The sequence below is a fragment of the Ursus americanus genome, chromosome X, assembly GCF_024610735.1.
Source record: "Ursus americanus isolate L20-20 chromosome X, mUrsAme1.1.p, whole genome shotgun sequence".
NCBI classification, from domain to species: domain Eukaryota; kingdom Metazoa; phylum Chordata; class Mammalia; order Carnivora; family Ursidae; genus Ursus; species Ursus americanus.
The window spans coordinates 77,339,595-77,349,459 of NC_142164.1; positions in this window are offsets into that span (position 1 = coordinate 77,339,595).

Below are 9,865 nucleotides of genomic sequence, written 5' to 3' on the forward strand. Positions count from 1 at the left end.
CGCCCGCCATCCCTACTCCGCAGGCGCGCTGGTCCCGCCTCCCCGCTGCCCTGTGATGTGAGGAAGAAGCCGAGAGGGGTTAGGCTGGTAGCGGCGGGTTGCCTAGTGTGGCGGTATAACCTACTTGTAAGCCAAGATCTTGTCTGCCGGCCTCTACCTGGGTCCAAATATGCGTGTTCCGGAATCATAGTGACCAAGCAATCACCATGACTGCATCAGACAAGGGTGGGGGTCAGTCCCTTTGTCTAGAAAAGATGGCGACGAGCAGGGTTTGAGAAAATGGCCGCTGGGTCACATGTGTTGCCGAGTGCTACCCACCTAAAAGTGACTTGGTTAGCTGTTCTCAACAACCTTCCTGGCTTGTAAGACTCCAGACAAACCCTGAGGCAGGCACTCCCAGCTCTTTCTAAAGAAGTTCAAATCCATGGTCAGGCCCAGGAGCTAAACAACTTCTCCCACCCATTTGCCCTCTTCCCCTCCTCCTCCCTCCTTCCCTGTGGCCCCAGAGCGGCAAATGAAGAAGGAAATGAATATATACCTCTGAAGTGGAAACAAATTAGGATTTCTTTAGAAACCATCTTGAGGAGCTCCTGACATGCCTGGGGAATGAGGTCTCCCTTTAAAAACAGTAAATATTTGTCTGAAAATGTCTTCTTATTAATAACTTAATTCCAGCCCCTTCTCTACCTAAAACTAAACTTTGCGGTAGGGCCCAGCCCCATTACCCCTATGGTATGTTCGGTCCTCCACTAAAAGAATATCCAAGCAGAAAATGACTCCCTCTGCCTACTCCTACCCCTTACACTACTCACTTCCCCTACATTGATGAAAGGCGTCTAATCTCTCACCTCTCACCATGGAGATACACAAAACTACTCGGGACTCCAAACCAGCCCTAACCACCTTCACCCTTCCCCCTGCATTAGCAAATTCTTCCTATTTCTTTAAAACCTAACTCTTACCACTTCTATGAACTTTCCCAGCTGAGTTAGAAACTCAGAACACCTTTCTGCACTTATCCCTTAATGCTATAATCATTTATGTGGATGCATCTCCACATCAATGGAGATACAGTCTCACCTCCTGAGACTAGGGGCCATATACCTTCAAGACCTCAACAACACCCAGCACCAGACTGGTACAAATCAGGCTTCAGCAAATATATGTGAAATGTGTGAGTTTATAGGCCTGCATCACAAATCAATGGGAAATGGACAGTTTAGTAGATAGCATTGGGAAATTTGGCTCACCATAAGGAGAGAAATAAAACTGGATCCCTTCTTATTTCCATATAAGATGGTGATGAGCATCTTTGTCACCTACAACTGGGGAAAGAGTTTTTCAACAGGTCCCAAATGTGCAAACTATAAGGGAAAAATGCGATAAATCTTTGATAAGAAAGAAAACTGGTGTTACTACTTTGGAAAACAATTAGGAAGTTATGGAGAATAGTTGAAGGTCGGCCCTGGGACCCAGCAATTCTACTGGTAAAGATGTATATAACCTCTGGACTTTAAGTCCTAGAGCAATTCTTATACATATGCACAAGGAGGCATGTGCAAGAATATTCATTGCATAGCTGTTTACAATAGAGAAAAAAAATCTGAACAATCTAAATGTTCAACAAGAGAATGAATACATACAACAGAATACTATACAACAGCGGAAAAAATGAAATTGAGTTGCATATATCAACCCAGACAAATTTCAAAACCACAGTGCTGAGATAAAATATAAATTGTAGAAGGATATATGAAATATGAGACATTTATGTAGATTTTTTTTTTAATTTAAGTAATCTCTACACCCAATGTGGGGCTTGAACTCATATGGCCCCAAGCTAAAGAGTCAGGTGCTCTACTGATTTAGCCAGCCAAGCACCCCTATATAGACTTTTTAAATCTAGAAAACAATGCATGAAGTTATTTATAGATTGTATAAATATATAAACAATATTTTTAAAACAGGGAATTAAATAGAAAATGCAGAATGGTGATTAGTTCTGGGGAAGAAAACAAAGGAACAGAATGAGAGAGAGATACACGGGACTTCAACTGTTTGTCTAATATTTTAGCTGGGTGGTAGGTACACAGGTGTGTGTTATATTATTCTCTATACTTATTTGTATGCCTGAAATATTTCATACTTTTTTTAAGAAAGACTATAAGAATCCATAACAAAATTAATGATGGTTAAATCTAGATCAGTGGTTCTCAGACTTTGGCCAGCGTCAGAGCCAGTGGGAGGGCTTGTCAGAACACTGATTGCTGGGCCCTATGCCCAGAGTTGTGTTTCAGTAAGTCTGGTAGGGACCAGGAATTTGAATTTCTAACAAGTTTCCAAGTGATGATGATGATGGTGATGATGATGATGATGATGATGAAGGAGGAGGAGGGGGGAGAGGGGGAGGGGGAGAAGAATCATCTGCAGCTGCTGCTAGTCCATATTTTGAGAACTACTGACAGAGAAAAGGAGATTATCAGTGAATTTTGTTGTCTTCATTATGCTTTTCTATATTTTCCACAGTCAATGAATATGAATTACTTTACAGAGAGATTTTTGTTGTTTTAAATTCACCTTAATCTCTACTTCAAACTTTTATTTCCCTCATCAGCATCCATTCTATGGTGTTTTATGCAGATCTTTTTGCTTATATGCGTTCATGCAAAATATGTATTGTTGTTTTAGGTGCATGTATTTCCTCAAAATTTTTATTTTTCACTTTTTCAAAATTCAGAACATTTGAAAGAATAGTACAATGAAAGCCCGTATACTCTTAATATTTTGCCAGACTTGCTCTACTTCTCTTTATATGTGTATATATACCTTTTTTTTTTGATGAACCATTTGAAAGTTTCAGGCAATGTAACACTTCACCCCTAAATACTTCAGCATACATCTACAAGAATAAGGACATTCTACACAACTATAATGCCATTATCATACTCAAGAAAATTTAACAATAATTCAATAATACCATTAAAGATACCCTATATTCTAATTTTCAAATTGTGCCCAAAACGTTTTTAGATCTGATCGTTTCTTGATCTCAGGATCTAATCAAGTTTTATGCATTACGTTTGGTTGTTGTACTGCTTTAACTTAATCTGGAATGCTACTCCTATATTTTGTGTGTGTTTTCTGTTACATTGATGTTTTTGAAAAGCCCAGGCAGTTTCCTTTAGAATGTCCCACACCTAGATTAATCTGCTCTTTCCACATGATTAGATTCAGGTTAAATGTTTTCACCAATAATAATTTACTTCATATTGTATAACTTCAGGAGGCACATACCATCAGGTTGTCCCACTATGGAAGATGCTTTATGTGTGCATTTTTATTTTATATAAATGGTATCTCGTTTCTTACTTTTTTCATCCAGGCTTGTGTTTTTAAAGTCTATCCATATAGCTGTGTATACATCCAATCCATTGTTTTTACCTGCTCATGCTAAGCACAGCCTGCCTTCACATTTTCCCTGAATATTCCCCCAATGATAGACAGCAAGATTGCTTCCAGCTTGCTGATACCACAAATAAAACTTTGATGAACATTTCTGTGCATGTCCCCTTATTGGCATGTATGAGAATTTCTTTTGGAACATACACTTAGGACCAAAATGATTGCATCATAAAGTGTGCATATACTTAGTTTGACTAAGAACACTAATACTGCTAGATGGTTCTCTGGGAGGGTTACACCATTCCACAGTTTTACCATCAGTGCACAAGGATTCCTGTGTCCCTATGTGCTCACTAACACTTGACATTTTCCAGTTTTCTAGTTTTTGCCAGTCCAACAATTATAAAGTAATATTTTGATTTAGGTTGCATTTCTCTGATTACTAATGAATTTTTCAGCATCACTTCATATGTGTGTTAAATGCCTCTTTTGTAAATTGCCTGCTTATATAGTTGGCCCATTTTTTCTTTTTTTTAAGATTTTATTTATTTATTTGACAGAGAGAGCCAGCAAGAGAGGGAACACAAGCAGGGGGAATGGGAGAGAGAAGCAGGCTTCCTGCTGAGCAGGGAGCCCCATGCGGGGCTCCATCCCAGAACGCTGGGATCATGACCTGAGCCGAAGGCAGACACTTAATGACTGAGCCACCCAGGTGCCCTGAGCCCATTTTTTCCAGTGAGTTTCCTATCTTTCCTATTGATTTGCTAGAGTTCCTTATGTAGTCTAGCTACTAGTTCCCTGTCAGTTTCAGACATTGCAAATATTCTCTCCCTATTTTAACTTTGCCCATGTTAGCCTTTTTTGAATAGAAATCGTTGTTTTAAATGCAACCAAATCCATCAAATTTTTGCTCTATGGTTTCTGGTTTGGGGGTTTTATTTAAAAACTAGTTCCCTCCTCCCAGATCACAAAAGTATTCTATTTTTTCTATTAATTTTATAGTTTTATCTTTCACCTTCAGGTTTTAATCCATCTAGAATCCACTCTCATATGTAGTGATGCAATTTTATTTTTTCTATACACAGTGAGCCACAATTCCCATCATTAAACACCAAACAATCCTTACCTTTTCATTGATTTGCTGTGCCACCTTTGTCACATATTATGAAACACACACGCACCAGTCTGTTTCAGTTTTTGCACTAATACTGCCTTGCTTTTGATATTTTGTAGTATAACATTTGATAGGGTAAGTACCTCCGCTTTAGTCTTCTTTTAGTATTGTCTTAGCTATATCTCCACATAAATTTTAAAAAGAGTTCATCAAGCTCTTCAGAGTTTATCAACTGGAATTTTTATTCAGATCACACTAAATTTATAGATTAATTTGAGAGAGTTGACATCATCAAAATATTAACTCATCTTATCCAAGAACATGGAACATCTCATTTGTTGAATTCACCTTCTATGTCCTTTATTAAAAGTTTTAAGTTTTTTCTTTGGAATTGTGTATTTTTACTAATTTAATTCCTAGATGCTTTGTAGTTTTTGTTACTATTGTGAATATTTTATATTTATTTCTTTTTGAATAGATAATACACATACATTTTGAATATCAAAACCAAAAAAAATTATACTTTGAAAAGTGTCGCTCTTGTCCATTCCACCCAATTGCCACTATACACACCCACAGCAGTTACCACATTTTTTTAAAATGTGTTTCTTATTGAAATATAATTAACATGCAGTGTTATATTAGTTTCAGGTATAATCATTCAACAACTGTATACATTACTCAGTGTTCATCAAGATAAGTGTGCCCCTAATCCCCTTCATCTATTTCACCCCGCCACCTCCCCTCTGGCAACCTCCAATTCGTTCTCTGTATTTAAGAGTCTGGTATGTGGTTTTTGTTTTTGTTTTTTGTCTTTTTTTCCTTTGCTCATTTGTTTTGTTTCTTAAACTTCACATGTGAATGAAATCATATGGTATTGTCTTTCTTTGACTTATTTCACTTAACATTATACCCTTTGGTCCATCCATGTTGTTGCAAATGGCAAGATCGCATTCTTTTTTATGGTTGCATAATATTCCATTATATACAGAATATTTCATATTTAATATTTTTTCTTGTACTTAAGTTTATTTTCAACAATCAAGACAGACTCTATGAATGACAACAGGTTCAAAAAACCCAACATTTTAACATTCTTTTTAAGAAACAAAACATACACACTGATCTCTATCTGGCATGTTTGTACAGTCAACTTAGTACACAGATACTGACTTCAAGCTTCTTTCCACCTGAAGAATTGCTTTCTTTTAAGTTCAACAAAGAACATTATGAAATAAGAATGGGGGGCGCCTGGGTGGCACAGCGGTTAAGCGCCTGCCTTCGGCTCAAGACGTGATCCTGGCATTATGGGATCGAGCCCCACATCAGGCTCCTCCGCTGGGAGCCTGCTTCTTCCTCTCCCGCTCCCCCTGCTTGTGTTCCTTCTCTCACTGGCTGTCTCTCTCTGAAATAAGAATGCTACAAAAAAGGGACAGCAAAGACTGTAAGGAAGGAAGGAAAGAAGTAGAAGGAAGGAAGGAAGGAAGTAGAGAATACCTCCTTAATTTTGATTTTTGTGTATTGTTTCCTTAATGTATCAAATAGACAACCCAGTAACTGAACAGTCCAACTCCCCTAGAAGAAGGAAAGAGAAAATTTAAAAAGACATGATGGACGTATGTAGGTACATTACGGTCAATCTTCCTCTTCAGAATGTTCTGTTAACCAGATTCTACTGAAAAGTATCACATCACTGAAACATCCCTACATTCAAAGGCTATTTGGAAAGAAGTTTTATACACACACACACACACACACACACACACACACACACACACACACACTGTTTGATATAGATATAGACCACATCTTCTTTATCCATTCATCTACTGATGGATGCTTGGGTTGCTTCCATATTTGGCTGTTATAAATAATGCTGCAATAAACATAGGGGTACAGGTATCTTTTCAAATTAGTGTTTTCATTTTCTTTGGGTAAATACCCAGTAGTGGAATTACTGGATCATATAATTCTATTTTTAATTTTTGAAGGAATATCTATGCTATTTTCCACAGTGGCTGCACCAATTTCATTCCCACCAATACTGTACGAGGATTCCTTTTCCTCCACATCCTCTCCAACACTTATTATTTCTTGTCTTTTTGATAATAGCCATTCTGACATGTGTGAGGTGATATCTCACTGTGGTTTTGATTTGCAGTTCCTGATGATTAGTGATGTTGAGAATCTTTTCATAGGTCTGTTGGCCACCTGTATGTCTTCTTTGGAAAAATGTCTATTCAGGCCCTCTGCCCATTTTTTAATTGTATTGTTTTTCTTCTTGGTGTTGAGTTGTATAAGTTCTTTATATATTTTGGATATCAACCCTTATCAAAATATCATTTGCAAATATCATCTACCATTCAGTAGGTTGCCTTTTCATTTTATTGATGGTTTCCTTTGTCATGCAAAAGCTTTTTATTTTGGCATAATCCCAATAGTTTAATTTTACTTTTGTTTTCCTTATCTAGAAAAATGTTTCTACAGCTGGCATCCAAGAAATTACTGCCTATGTTTTCTTCTAGGAGTTTTATGGTTTCAGGTCTCACATTTAAGGCCTTAGTTCATTTTGAATTTATTTTTGTGTTTGGTGTAAGAAAGTGGTCCAATTTTATTCTTTTGCATATAGCCCTCCAGTTTTCCCAGCACCATTTGTTGAAGAGACTGTGTTTCCCCATTATATATTCTTGCCTCCTTTGTCATAGGTTAATTGACCATATAATCATGGGTTTATTTCTGGGCTCTCTATTCAGTTTCACTGATTTATGTGCCTGTTTTTTATGGCAGTACCATACTGTTTTGATTCACAGTTACCAGTTTTATTATTAGTTTATTTTTTATTCTTTCAGTGTTTCTTTATGCAGATACAAACAAACATAAATGTATCTTATTCCATCTCCCCCTTTCTTACACATGTATATCCTGTTATACATGTTGCTTATTTCTCTTAATAATATATCCTGATGGTCTTTCCATATCAGAGCATTAGCGTTTCCTATACATAGAAAGTCACTGTATGGAAGTGTATAGAGTTACTTACTCAAAGTGTTACATTATGTGGATATATAATAGGTTGTTGTTGTTGTTTTTTTTTTTTTTTTGATGACTGCAGTCCCCTATTGTGGATACTTGGGATGTTTTTAGCCCTTTGGTATTACAAATGGTACCATAATGAATAGACATTTCATATATATGCAGATAATTCTGTAGGATAAATTCCAGTAATTATATTTGTAACTGGTAGATATTGCCAAAATTTCCCTCCATAGGTGTACAATTTTGCACTTACCATCCATGTATGAGTTTATCTGTTTTACCACAGGCTCACCCACAATGTGTATTGTTTTTTTTTGTTGTTGTTGTTGTTTTTAAAGATTTTATTTATTTATGTGACAGAGAGACAGCCAGCAGAGAGAGGGAACACAGCAGGGGGAGTGGGAGAGGAAGAAGCAGGCTCCCAGCGGAGGAGCCCAATGTGGGACTAGATCCCGGAACGCCGGGATCACGCCCTGAGCCAAAGGCAGATGCTTAACGACTGCGTCACCCAGGAGCCCCCACAACGTGTATTGTTAAAGACTTAGATTTTTTACAATGTGATAGGTAAGAAATAGTATCTCATGGTAGTTTTAATTTATATTTATCTTATTATGAGTGAGGCTGAGCATCTTTCATATGTTTAAGAGTCAATTTTATGTCTTTTTCTGTGAATTGTCTATATATATCCTGTATTTTTCTGCTGGATTATTGGTCTTTCCTTGATTTCTAGAATGTTGTTATATAATTAGAGAGATTAGACCTTTGTGAATTATATCGTTTGTCAGTGTTCTTCCTCAGTTTGTTATCCTTTTGACTTTGCTAATGGATTTTTTCCAGGCAAGTTTTATTTTATTTTATGTAAATAAATTTATCTATGTTTTCTTTTATGGGTTCTAGATTTTGAGTTGTTGTTGGTGACAGATTGCATTAATGACCCCAATTTTTCATGTGTCTATGTATCCACACCCTTTCATAGTGCCCTGCTATATTGACTCTGAGTGTGGCCATATAGCTTGCTTTAACCAACAGGATAGTAACAAACTTGATATAAGAAGAGACTCGAAAAAGCTCTTGTGTATTCTGTTTCCTCTCTTGGACCCCTTCCACTGCTACAAGAACATGCCCAAGCTAACCTTGGAAGTATGTGAGAGATGTGTAGAAATGAGCCTAGTCCTCCTAGTTAAGGCATCCTATAGTAGCCAATCTCTAGCCAAGCCATCAACTTAGAGCAGACACATGAGCTAGCCCAGCTGAGATCAACAGAGACTGATCCAGAATGTAGAACTTCCCAAATGACCCACAGACTCTAAGTTTTGGTACAGAAATATTAATTTTGTCTTTTTACAGAGCATTATTGTGTCAGTAGTCCCACACCATTGCTCTTCCTTTTTGGAGATATCCTGGCTATGCTTGCTTGTTAGTTTTCCATTTGAACTTTTTTTTTAAGATTTTATTTATTTATTTATTTATTTGGGGGGTAGGAGAGAGTGCATGTTTACATGCATGCGCCAGGGGAGAGGCAGAGGTGGAAGGAGATAGAATCTCAAGCAGACAGCTGCTGAGTACCAAGCCTGAAGCAGAGCTCGCTCTCACAACTCTGAGATTATGACCTGAGCTGAAACCAAGAGTCTGATGTTAAACCAGCTGAGACATCCAGGCGCCCCTCCATCTGAACTTTAATTCAGCTTATCTAGTTTCAGAAAAAGAGGAAAAAATGGTATTTTAAATGAGTTTATATTAAATTTATAAATTAATTTGACATCTTTTTAATTCTGAATCTTCTTCTTTAAGAACATGGGATGCCTTTCCATTTGTTCCTTCAGAGTGTTATAAATGTTTTCTCGTAAAGGTTTTGGAAATTTCTTATTAAGCTTGTTTCTAGGTATTTGTTATAGACTAAATGTTTGTGTGCCTCCAAAATTCAGATGTTGAAACCTAATCCCCACTGTGATGGTATTTGGAGGTAGGGCTTTTGGAAAGTGATTAAGTCATGATGTTGGAGCCCTCACGAGTGGAATTAGTGCCCTTATAGAAGAGGCCCCAATGAACACAGCTAGAAGGTGGCTATCTATGAACCAGGAAGCAGCCCTCAACAGAGATCAAATCTGTCTGCCTTGATCTTGGGCTTTTCGGCCTCAAGAATTGTGAGAAATAAATTTCTGTTGTTATAGGCCACCCAGTCTATGGTATTCTGTTATAGCAGCCACAATGAACTAAGACAGTATTTCACTTTTTCTGTTGCTATAATAAATGGAGCCTTCTCTTCCATATATCTTCTTTTTTAAAAAGGATTTTATTTATTTCTACACCCAA